We start from the raw sequence: 12,177 nt of genomic DNA, 5'->3' as shown, positions 1-12,177 counted from the left end.
TTCTTTGTTCTCCTTTTTTTGTTTGTTCCTTTATTTCCTACTTCTTTTCACATTATTTTTTCAACCACATGAGCAGCAGACATGTGAGCAGTGCACTCTTATCCAGGGAGCATCAGCCCCATGAGCAACCTGCCTCGAGCCTAAGAGCAGCAGCCACATGTGGCCTGACCCTGTCCAAGGAGCAGCAGCTGTGTGAGTGGCCCGCTTCCCCATTCGAGGAGGAGCAACCACTCTAGCAGTCCGACCTGTCCGAGGAACAGCAGCCGCACAAGCAGACTTCCTACGTCTGAGGAGCGGCAGCCCTGAGCAGCCTGCCCCCATCTGAGGAGCAGCAGCTGCGCACACCCTGCACTAGTCCGAGGAGCAGCAGCTGCACAAGCATCTTGCCCTCCTTCAAGCAGCAGGAGCCACATGAGCAGCCTGCTGAATCCGAAGAGCAGCAGTTCTGCAAGCGGCCTGGCCCCATTCGAGGAGCAGCAGCAGCCGACCCCGGACCGAAGAGCAGCAGCCACACCACCAGACTGGCCATGTCCAAGGAGTGGCAGCCCTGCGCAGCACGCACCGGTGTGAGGAGCAGAGCCACAACAGCCTGCACTGGTCCAATGAGCAGAAGCCAGGTGAGTGGCATGTCTCCGTTCGAGGAGGAGCAGCCACGTGTGCAGCTCACTCCCATCCAAAGAGCAGCAGCCTTGCAAGCAGCCCACCCCTGTCCAAGGAGCAGCAGACTTGCAGTCAACCTGTCCAAGTCCTGGGAGCAGTAGGCTCACAAGCAGCCCACCACATCAGAGGAACAACAGCAGCATGCAGCCAGCCCAAATCCAAGGATCAGCAGCCACATGAGCAGTCCGCCCCAATTCAAGGAGTAGCAGCTGCGTGTGTAGCCCTCCCCCATCCAAGGAACAGCAGCCTCATGATCAGCACACCCTCTGTCTGTGTGTGAACAGCAGCTGTGTGTGAAGCCTCCCCCCAACAGCCAGAGGAACCACCATAGCTGTGAACAGCACTCACCAGAGAAGCTGCTGCCAATTGAGGAGCAGCTGCTACCACAACCGCCCGAGGAGCAACCACAGCCTGAGAAGCCACTGACACCCAAGGAGCAGCCCCTGAACGACTCAACATCTAGATATGTCGGTGAGATCAAACATGGGTAGACAAAGAAACCCCCAAAGGAAAGAAAATGAGGACTCGCCAGAAAAGCAGCTAAGTGAAACAGAAGCATTCAGCATGACAGAAAAAGAATTCAGATTAAGGTTCCTAGAATGCATAAACCGGATGGAGGAAAAAATCAACAACTTATGCAAGAAGCAAGAAGAAATGAAGAGTGATATAGCTGCAATAAAAAACACCATTGAAAGTTTCAACAGTAGAGTAGGAGAAGCGGAGGACCGAATTAGAAAATTAGAAGACAGGGAAACAAAACACACCTGAACTGAACTCCAATTGGAGAAAAAAATTAAAAGACAGGAGGAGAGCCTAAGGGAGCTATGGGACAACATGAAACAAAACAACATACGAAAAATAGGGGTACCAGAACAACAGAAAGAGGAACAAGGGTTAGAAAACCTATTTGAAGAAATAATATCAGAAAACTTCCCAGAGGTGGGGAAGAAAAAAGTCACAAAAGCACAGAGAGTCCCAAACCAGAAGAACCCAAAAAGACCCACACCAAGACACATCATAATTACCATGGCAAATGTTCAGGACAAAGAGAGAATCTTACAGGCTGCAAGAGAGAGACGGAAAGTTACATACAAGGGATCTCCCATTAGATTATCAAATGATTTCTCAACAGAAACACATCAGGCCAGAAAAGAATGGATGGAAATTTACAAAATGAAGCAAAGCAAAGAAATGAATCCAAGAATACTCTATCCAGCAAGGCTATCATTCAAAATTGAAGGGGAAATAAGAAGCTTCACAGACGAAAAAAGGCTAAGGGAGTTTATCACCACCAAGCCAGCAATGCAAGAAATGCTAAAGGGACTGGTGTAAAAAGAAGAAATAAAAAGCTAAGAAAGAAAACATGCACAAAAAATGAAATGGCTACAAACAAGTACCTTTCAATAATAACTTTAAATGTAAATGGACTAAATGCTCCAATCAAAAGACATCGAGTGGCTGAATGGATAAAAAACCATGACCCATACATTTGCTGTCTACAAGAGACCCACCTCAGAATAAAGGACTCACACAGACTGAAAGTGAAGGGATGGAAAAATATCTTTCAGGCAAATGGAACCAAAATAAGCTGGGGTAGCAATACTTATATTGGACAAAATAGACCTCAAAGTGAAGGCCATAACAAGAGCTAAGGAAGGCCACTTCATAATACTAAAGGGATCAACACAAGAGGATATAACCCTGATAAACATATATGCACCCAATGCAGGAGCACCCAAATACATAAAAAAAATTCCTGGAAGATATCAAGGGAGAGATCGACAATACAGTCATAGTAGGGGACTTTAATACACCACTGACATCACTGGAAAAAATCCTCTAGACAAACAATCAGCAAAGAAACAGCAATACTAAACGTCTCACTAGATCAGATGTACTTAAATGACATCTTCAGAACATTTCACCCCAAAGCCATGGAATGTATGTTCTTCTCAAGTGCTCATGGGACATTTTCAAAAATAGACCACATATTGGCTCACAAACAAAGTCTCCCCAAATTCAAGAAGATTGAAATCATACCAAGCATCTTCTCAGACCACAAAGGCATAATATTAGAAATAAACTACAATAAAAACAACTCAAAATACTCAAACACTTGGAAGCTGAATAGAATGTTATTAAATATTGATTGGGTTACCAATGAGATCAAAGAAGAAATTAAAAACATCCTGGAAACTAATGACAATGAAAACACAACAATCCAAAACCTATGGGACACAATGAAAGCAGACCTGAGAGGGAAGTTTATAGCTCTACAGGCCTATCTCAAAAAACAAACAATAAAAATGGTAGTAAACCATCTAACTCTATATCTCAAAGAACTAGAAAGAGAGCACCAAGAAAACCCCAGAGTGAGCAGAAGGAAGGAGATAATAAAGATTAGAGCAGAAATAAATGAAATAGAGACCAAAAAAACAATACATAAAATCAATGAAACCAAGAGCTGGTTCTTTGAAAGGATAAACAAGATTGATGAACCTCTAGCCAGGCTCACCAATAAGCAAAGAGAGAGGACCCAAATAAACAAAATCAGAAATGATAGAGGCGAAATAACAACAGACCCCACAGAAATACAAAAAATTGTTTAAAAAAACTATGGGCAACTCTACTCCAACAAACTAGACAACCTGGAGGAAATGGACATATTCCTAGAAAAATACAACATTCCAAAACTCAATCAGGAAGCATCTAAAAATCTCAATAGGCCAATAACTATGGAAGAAATTGAAGCAGTCATCAAGAAGCTTCCAGCAAACAAAAGCCCAGGGCCAGACGGCTTCACAGGGGAGTTTTACCAAACATTCAAGGAAGAACTAAAACCTTTCCTCCTCAGACTATTCCAAAGAATTCAAGAGGAAGAAAAACTTCCAAGCTCATTCTATGAAGCTAGCATCACCCTAATACCAAAACCAGGTAAAGACAACACAATGAAAGAGAATTACAGGCCAATATCCCTCATGAACATAGATGCCAAAATCCTCAACAAAATCTTAGCAAATCGGATCAAGCAGTACATTAGAAAGATCATACACCATGACCAAGTAGGATTTATCCCAGGGATGCAAGGATGGTACAATATCCGCAAATCAATAAACATGATACATCACATAAACAAATTGAAAGGAAAAAACCACATAGTCATATCAATTGATGCAGAAAAAGCATTTGACAAAATCCAACACCCATTTTTGATAAAAACTCTCAGCAAGGTGGGAATAGAAGGATCATACCTCAACATAATAAAAGCCATATATGACAAACCCACAGCCAACATCATACTCAATGGACGAAAACTAACACCATTTCCCCTAAGAACAGGAACAAGACAGGGATGCCCACTCTCACCACTCCTGTTCGACATAGTCCTGGAAGTATTAGCCATTGCAATTAGACAAGAAGAAGAAATAAAAGGCATCCAAATTGGAAAAGAAGAAGTAAAGCTGCCCTTATTTGCAGATGACATGATACTGTACACAGAAAATCCTAAAAACTCCATCAAAAAACCATTAGACTTAATAAATGAATTTGGCAATGTAGCAGGATACAAAATTAACACCAAGAAATCTATGGCATTTCTATACACCAATAGTGAACTTACAGAAAGAGAGACTAACAAAACAATCCCATTTACCATCACACCAAAAAAATTAAGATACCTAGGAATAAACTTAACTAAAGAGGTAAAGGACCTCTGCTCATAAAACTACAGGACGTTGAAAAAAGAGATAGAGGAAGACATAAACAGATGGAAGAACATACCATGTTCTTGGACTGGTAGAATCAATATCATTAAAATGTCCATACTGCCCAAAGCAATCTATAAATTCAACGCACTTCCCATTAAAATACCAACAGCATATTTCACAGACCTAGAATAAACTCATCAAAAATTCGTCTGGAATAAAAAAAAAAAACCCCAAATAGCTGCAACAATCCTGAGAAAGAAGAACAAAGTAGGTGGGATCACAATACCAGATATCAAGCTATATTACAAAGGCACTGTTCTCAAAACTGCCTGGTACTGGCACAAGAACAGACATATAGACCGATGGAATAGAATAGAGAGTCCAGAAATCGACCCGAACCAATATGCTCAATTAATATATGACAAAGGAGGCAAGAACATACAATGGACTCAAGGTAGTCTCTTCAATAAATGGTATTGGGGAAATTGGACAGATACATGCAAAAAAATGAAACTAGACCACCAACTTACACCATACACAAAAATAAACTCAAAATGGATAAAGGACTTAAATGTACGAAGGGAAACCATAAAAATACTAGAAGAATCCAAAGGCAACAAAATCTCAGACATATGCTGAAGCAATTTCTTCACTGATACAGCTCCTAGGGCATTGGAAACTAAAGAGAAAATGAACAAATGGGACTACATCAAAATAAAATGTTTCTGCACAGCAAAAGAAACCATCAACAAAACAACAAGAAAGCCCACTGCATGGGAGAACATATTTGCCAATGTTATCACCGATAAGTGTTTAATCTCCAACATTTATAGGGAACTCATACAACTTAACAAAAAGAAGATAAACAATCCAATCAAAAAATGGGCAAAGAACCTAAATAGACACTTTTCAAAAGAGGACGTTCAGAATGCCAAGAGACATATGAAAACATTCTCAATGTCACTAATCATCCAAGAAATTCAAATCAACACAACAATGAGGTACCATCTCACACCTGTCAGAATGGCTATCATCAACAAATCAACAAACGACAAGTGCTGGAGAGGATGTGGATTAAAAGGAACACTCGTGCACTGCTGGTGGGAATGCAGACAGGTGCAGCCACTATGGAAGGCAGTATGGAGTTTCCTCAAAAAACTAAAAATGGAACTCCCATTTGACCCCGTGATCCCACTTCTAGGAATATGTCCCAAGAAAACAGAAACACCAGTCAGAAAGGATATATGCACCCCTCTGTTCATAGCAACACAATTCACCATAGCTAAGATCTGGAAACAGCCTAAGTGCCCATCAGTAGATGAATGGATTAGAAAACCGTGGTACATCTACATGATGGAATATTATGGTGCTATAAAAAAGAAGGAATTCTTACCATTTGCAGCAGCATGGATGGAACTGGAGAGCATTATGCTAAGTGAAATAAGCCAGTCAGTGAAAGAAAAATACCACATGATCTCACTCATTTATGGATAATAAAGACCATTATAAACTTATTAACAAAAACAGATACCGAGGCAGAGCAGCCTCGAGCAGACTGTCAAACTACAGCGGGAAGGCTGGGGAGGTTTGGGGGGCAGGAGCGGAGGGTAAGAGATCAAGCAAAGGACTTGTATGCATGCATATAAGTATAACCAATGGACATAAGACACTGGGTAGGGGAGGCCAGGGGATTGTCAAGGGCGGGGAAAAAAAGGAGACATACGTAATACTCCTTGTAATACTTTAAGCACTAAAACAATTTTTTAAAAAATGAAAAAAAAAGAAAAAAAAGAAATGTGGTATGTCTCTAATCTTTGCCATTTTAATTAGTCTTTATGTGGGCCTTTTTCGGTTCTTCTTGTTTGGAACTCTTCATGCTTCCTGGGCTTGTGTGCCTTTTTGCTTCACCAGGGTAGGGAAGTTTTCAGTCATTATTTCTTCAGCTAGATTCTCAGTCCCTTGCCCTCTCTCCTGTCCTTCTGGTACCTGTATGATGTAAATGTTATTACCCTTTATGTTTTCCCAGTGATCTCTTAAGCTGTCCTAATTAATTTTTTTTCCTGCTCTATTAGGTATTTTCTGCTAACTTGTCTCCCAAATTGTCAATTTGGCCCTCTGCTTCATTGACTTCACTGTTGATTTCTTCTAATGTATTCCTCATTTCAATTATTATATTCTTCATTTTAAAAACATTTTCTATCTCCATTTTTATGTTTTCTATCTCTTTGTTAAAATTATCATTGATTTAATCTACTCCTTCCCTATGCTCATTGAGCAGCTTTCTAATTAGTGTTTTTAATTCTCCATGTAGTAGATTGTTTCTCTCCATTTTTCTGGAGTTTTGTTCTGTTCTTTCATTTGGGACAGTGGTCGGCAAACTTGTCAACAGAGCCAAATATCAACAGTACAACGATTGAAATTTCTTTTGAGAGCCAAATTTTTTAAACTTAAACCATATAGGTAGGTACATTGTTATTAACTTAATTAGGGTACTCCTAAGGCTTAGGAAGAGCCATACTCAAGGGGCCAAAGAGCCGCATGTGGCTCGCGAGCCACAGTTTGCTGACCATGGATTTGGGAGATACTTCTTTTTTCCTCATATATTGGCTGACTACCTGTGTTTGTTTCTTGTATTGGGTAGATATGCTATGTCTCCTAGTCTGGGCACAATGGCCTTATGTAGTAAGTGTCCTGTGGGGCCCAGTTGTGCTGCCTTTCTGGTCATCTGATCTGGATGCTCTAGGGTGTCACTTGTTTGGGTTGTTTGTCCTGTTGTAGTTGAGACTTGAGTGCTGTTGGAACATTAGTGGGAGGGATTGACCCTCAGGCTGATTAACTGTGAGGGATGGCAGTGACTACAGCAGATGAGTTCATATGTGGGGGTTGATCTCACAGAATAGGAATTGATTAGCAGGTCTCTGGTGCCTGCCAAGTTTGCCCTTGGGGTGTGTCATTTGTGGAGATGGTTGGGGAGTGCTCTGGTGTAGTCTTAAGCTAGCCACTAGGTATGTTGGTTCTGGAGCCTCTTGGGAGGAGCTCTGGTGCATGCAAAGTTTAGCTGCTGCCTTTGCTCAGCCCAGAGCCACCTGGTAGTAGCTATACAGCAATCTGAAGATGGTTGCCACCTGTGCTGGGCCTGGAGTGGCTCCAGTGGTCCTCAACCTTGGCTTCACATTAGAATCACCTGGGAATCTTTTTAAAATCCTGATTTCTGGGCCTCATCCTCTGGAAATTCTGTTGCTTTGTTACTAATGTTGTGGCCTCACCCGATAACAAAAAAACAGAATTTCCAGAGGATGAGGCCCAGAAATGAGGATTTTAAAAAAATTCCCAGGTGATTCTAATGTGCAGCCAAGGTTGAGAACCACTGACTAAGGCTTATCATTTACTAAGCTTTGATCTGAGGCTGGCTTCCACTAGTGCTGGGCTTGGGGTCACTTAGCAAGAGGTTTGGGGCATGCTGAGGCCAACTGCTACTTATTTGGAGTTTTTGAACCTTTGAGAAATTTTAGGAAGGTCTGCAGCATGAACTGAGACAGGTTGGTAGTGTGGAAAAGCCACTGGAAGAGATTTGGGCCTGCCACTCAAATTGGGTGAGGTGGAGTCTTAGGGAATCACCAGGGCAGGTGAATAGTTAGTCAAGTTAATGGAGACCTCAGATTTGGTGATGGCCTATGACTTTCAGTTGGATGGGGACCGGCTCAACAAAGGAAAAAATGGCATGGTCCAGCATTTCTGTACTTGGAGTGAACTGCTCTCCAAGCCCCAAAGCTCTGTACTTGGAGTGAACTGCCCTTGCCCCAAAGCTCTTGTCCCTCGTGCTTTTAAAGCTGCTGCTACAACACTGGAGCTTAGAACTGGTAAACTTGTCTCCCAAATTGCCAATTTGGCCCTCTGTTTCATTGACTTCACTGTTGATTTCTTCTAATGTAGTCCTCATTTCAATTATTATATTCTTCATTTTAAAAACATTTTCAAACATTCCTGATGCCTTTGGAGCTGCCATCCAGTACTGAAGCCCAGAGTGAGTGAATCTGAGTCTCACTCAGCTACAATCCCTGCTGGTTTTCACAGCCAAAAATTATGGAGATGTTTCTTCCCAGCACAGGAACCCTGGGTTGAGGAGCCTCAGTGTGGAACCTCCACAGCTGAGATATTCCTCCTGATTTAACCATAACATGTGGCCATGGGAACTAGCCGGTTCTGTGTCTCTGCCCCTCCTACTAACCTCAACCTGACTCTTCTTTATATCCTTAGTTGTAGGACCTCTGTTCTGCAGGTGGTTCTCAGTAATGCTTCTTCCATAATTCAGTTGTAATTTTGATGTGGTTGTGGAAGGAGGCCAGCACAGTGTTCACCTACTCCACCACCTTGACCTAAAAATGAGATATATGAAACTGCTACCTGTGTAACACAGCATACTGTTTTACAGAAAACTTTCTTAATAAGAAATAGTACACTCCTAAATAATAATAAAATGTATAGTATAGTAAATACATAAATCAGTAACATAGTAGTTTATTATCATTATCAAATATTATGCACATAATTTTGTGCTTTGCTTTTTTAAAAAATATATTTTATTGATTTTTTACAGAGAGGAAGGGAGAGGGATAGAGAGTTAGAAACATCCATTAGAGAGAAACATCGATCAGCTGCCTCCTGCACACCCCCTACTGGGAATGTGCCTGCAACCAAGGTACATGCCCTTGACCGGAACCGAACCTGGGACTCTTCAGTCCACAGGCCAACGCTCTAGCCACTGAGCCAAACTGGTCAGGGCTGTGCTTTGCTTTTATATTACTTGAAGGTTTGTTTACATCAACAACACTGCAAAAACATGGGGAACACATTGTGCTATGGTAGTACAATGGCTACAATATTGCTAGGTGATAGAAAATTTTCAGCTCCATTATAATCTCATGGGACTACTGTTGTATATGTGGTCAACTGTTGACCAATACATTGTTATTTAATCAGGTCACTTTAAGGATTAGAAACAAAACTCTTCTGCTTTAACTGAATATCAATCTTGCCCTAATCTCTTTAGCTACTGCTTTCTTCTTCTGGTCTAGAGCCCACCTCTGGGTGGAGTTGCTTATATATTATGCTACTCTCTTCGTTTTCACTTCTACTCACTTCAGTCTAGTGTCTAGCCCCAATGCTGCACTGAATTGTTACCAAATTTACCAATGCTTTCTATGCTATATAGTCCATTGGACACTTTCCAACCATCTTGGTCATTGAGCAGTCTTTAACAAGGCAAACCACTCTCTCTTCTTATAACACTCTCCTCTTGCTTTCTTTGGTGTAATTTCCTCCACCCATCTTTCCTTTTTATTTTTTCAATACCTCTCTGGTAGTCCTCCTCAGTCTCCCTTTTCAGTTCTTTCTTCTATATCTTGCCTTTAACCATGGTAGTAAAATTCTTTTCCCACTATATTCTTTTCTGGGTAACTTCATCCACACTAGTGTTGGCCAGATAGTAAAAATTTTAGTCTCTGTTGCTGCTACTCAACTCTGACACTGTAACAGGAAAAGAGGTAGAGATGCTAGGTGAACTAATGATCTTGGCTGTGTTTTAATAAAACTTTATTAAACCTTTGGCCGCAATGACCACCTATCCATGGACAACTTTCTATGTCTTGAGTCAAGAATTTGCTTCTGCTCTCTCAATTCCAGCACCTCCCTTTCCTTTTATGGCCCCTTAGTACCCTGATGTACCTCTGCCATAGCATGGTCCCACTGTTTCCTCATTGTGGACTGTGGTTTATGGTGTAGTACCCAATTATGTTCCAATTACAGTTGAGGAAGCTACCCTCATAATCTGATTTAGTGTGATACTCACAATAAGCCAATGCAGGGGTATTATCATCCCCACTGTACAGATTAGAAAAGTGAGACTGCACTTTTATTTGCTCAGAGTCATACAACCAAGGGTGGCAGGGCCAAGAACTGAGTTTTGTGGTTTTACATGACATGTTCTTTTCACTAAAGTTTATTAAGTATTTAATTAATTTTTATTAATGGATTGTTAAACTATGATGGTAACACAGATATAAGGGACATGGACTGAATGGAATAATAGAGAAATTTTCTCAGATGTAAGAGAGAAAAACTCTCTTCCTATTAAATTCTGAGAAAGGAAAAGAAAATCACTATTTATATGGGGTTGTATTAAGCAGAGACCTAAGAAAATAGAGGAATGTATGGCAAGATCAGTTTTATTATTTTTTCACTTTCTTATTTTAACTTTTCACAACCATGTCTTATCTCACCTTCAATGACACCAATGACAACACCAAGTAATGTGATCCTCATACTTAGAGAAAGAGTTTTTCCATCCAGTGGAAAGTTTTTGCACCTTATTTTGTTCTACCTTAATCTTACCCTTCACAACTTGCACTCTGAAGTCCATAGGCCTTCTTACGTAGCAAAGATGATTCTCACTAAAATGGATTTAATTCCTGAAATGGGTCTGATTTAAAAACTAGTCACTCCAAGCCTCCTCAAGGCACTAATGTGTGTGATTAACATTACTAGCCAAGATCTAACTCTAAACTTTCAGTATTAGCTAGGGACTTAGTCATTTTGTTCCTTGCCCTCTTTGTTACCACAGGATCCTGGCCAAATCATTGGGGTGTGGGAAAAGGAGGTGGAGTGAACACTTTACTTTTTTTTCTGCTGAAAATGAAGAAGATAACAAATAGAGGACAGTGGTTCTTTTCTAGTTCCTAGCAGAGAGGATTGTGGGGTCTTAGTCCCACCTGCATACTGAGGTTGGCTCAAGGAGGCAGCCAAGCAACTAATTGGGTAATTCCTCAATAATTTGTTCTCTGGGGAAGACTGCTGCCTCACTTGGGGCTTACATAATCAAATGATCAGATTCCACTCTCAGGTTTGAATTGTACTCAAAGCTGAGAAATAGACAATTTATTGAGTCTCTGGGGAAAAATTATACTTTTTGTAAAGGTAGGAAATAGCTGGAAGCAGATGATTCTTCAGGAGAACATATATTCCTATTGGCAGCTAGGAACTGTTTCCCTGTCCAAATGCCTCCCCTCTGCTGAGGTCTTGAAGTAAACCCTCCTCTCAGATATTTCCTATTCCTACACCAGTTTATTGTAAATAAATGTCATTTTGTAAGCCAAGTTATATTTTTAATAAATCCAGTAATTTTTTGTTTGAATGACTACTATATAGGAATAGTTTTAAAAATTTATCTTCAAAAGCAAACCCTCCTTATTTCCTTCTCTTTTCTTTTTTAAAAAGTGATTATACATTGGTGCTTTCTTCAAAAAGTCAGACTTTTATATTTGTAATTGTGCTGACATGACTTTTCAATTAAAAAGTCTGTTATAAAAAAAATTTGCTTCTGTGCTCCAATGGCTTATTGAATATCCCACATGAACTGCATCTTTAACATCTTTAGTGACACACCAGTGGCTTTTATATACAGGCCAACTCAATTCTCATCTCCATACCATGTATCTGTCTTACTAAATAGCACTGAGAAGTAGAAAGTCCTGGTTATGAGGGGCTGTGTAGTATTGAAGTTCATCCTCACAGATTCTGGAACCAATCTGCGTGGGTTCAAATCTCAGCTCTACCATTTACTAGTTCTAGACTTGAGCAAGTTAATTAGTCATTTGTGTCCTTATCTGTAAAATGGAGGTACTAATAAGTAAATAATGTATGTAAAACACTTAAAACTGTGTTTAGCACATGGTGATCTGTTTCAGTGTGCTTTCTTATGGTTATTATTACTATTTCTTATACTTTCATTCCTAGCCAATCAATCAAGGAGTCT

The sequence above is a fragment of the Myotis yumanensis genome, unplaced genomic scaffold (assembly GCF_028538775.1).
Source record: "Myotis yumanensis isolate MYYU_CA2020_CCGP unplaced genomic scaffold, mMyoYum1.0.hap1 SCAF_1, whole genome shotgun sequence".
Taxonomy (NCBI): domain Eukaryota; kingdom Metazoa; phylum Chordata; class Mammalia; order Chiroptera; family Vespertilionidae; genus Myotis; species Myotis yumanensis.
This window is presented reverse-complemented; position numbering follows the sequence as displayed.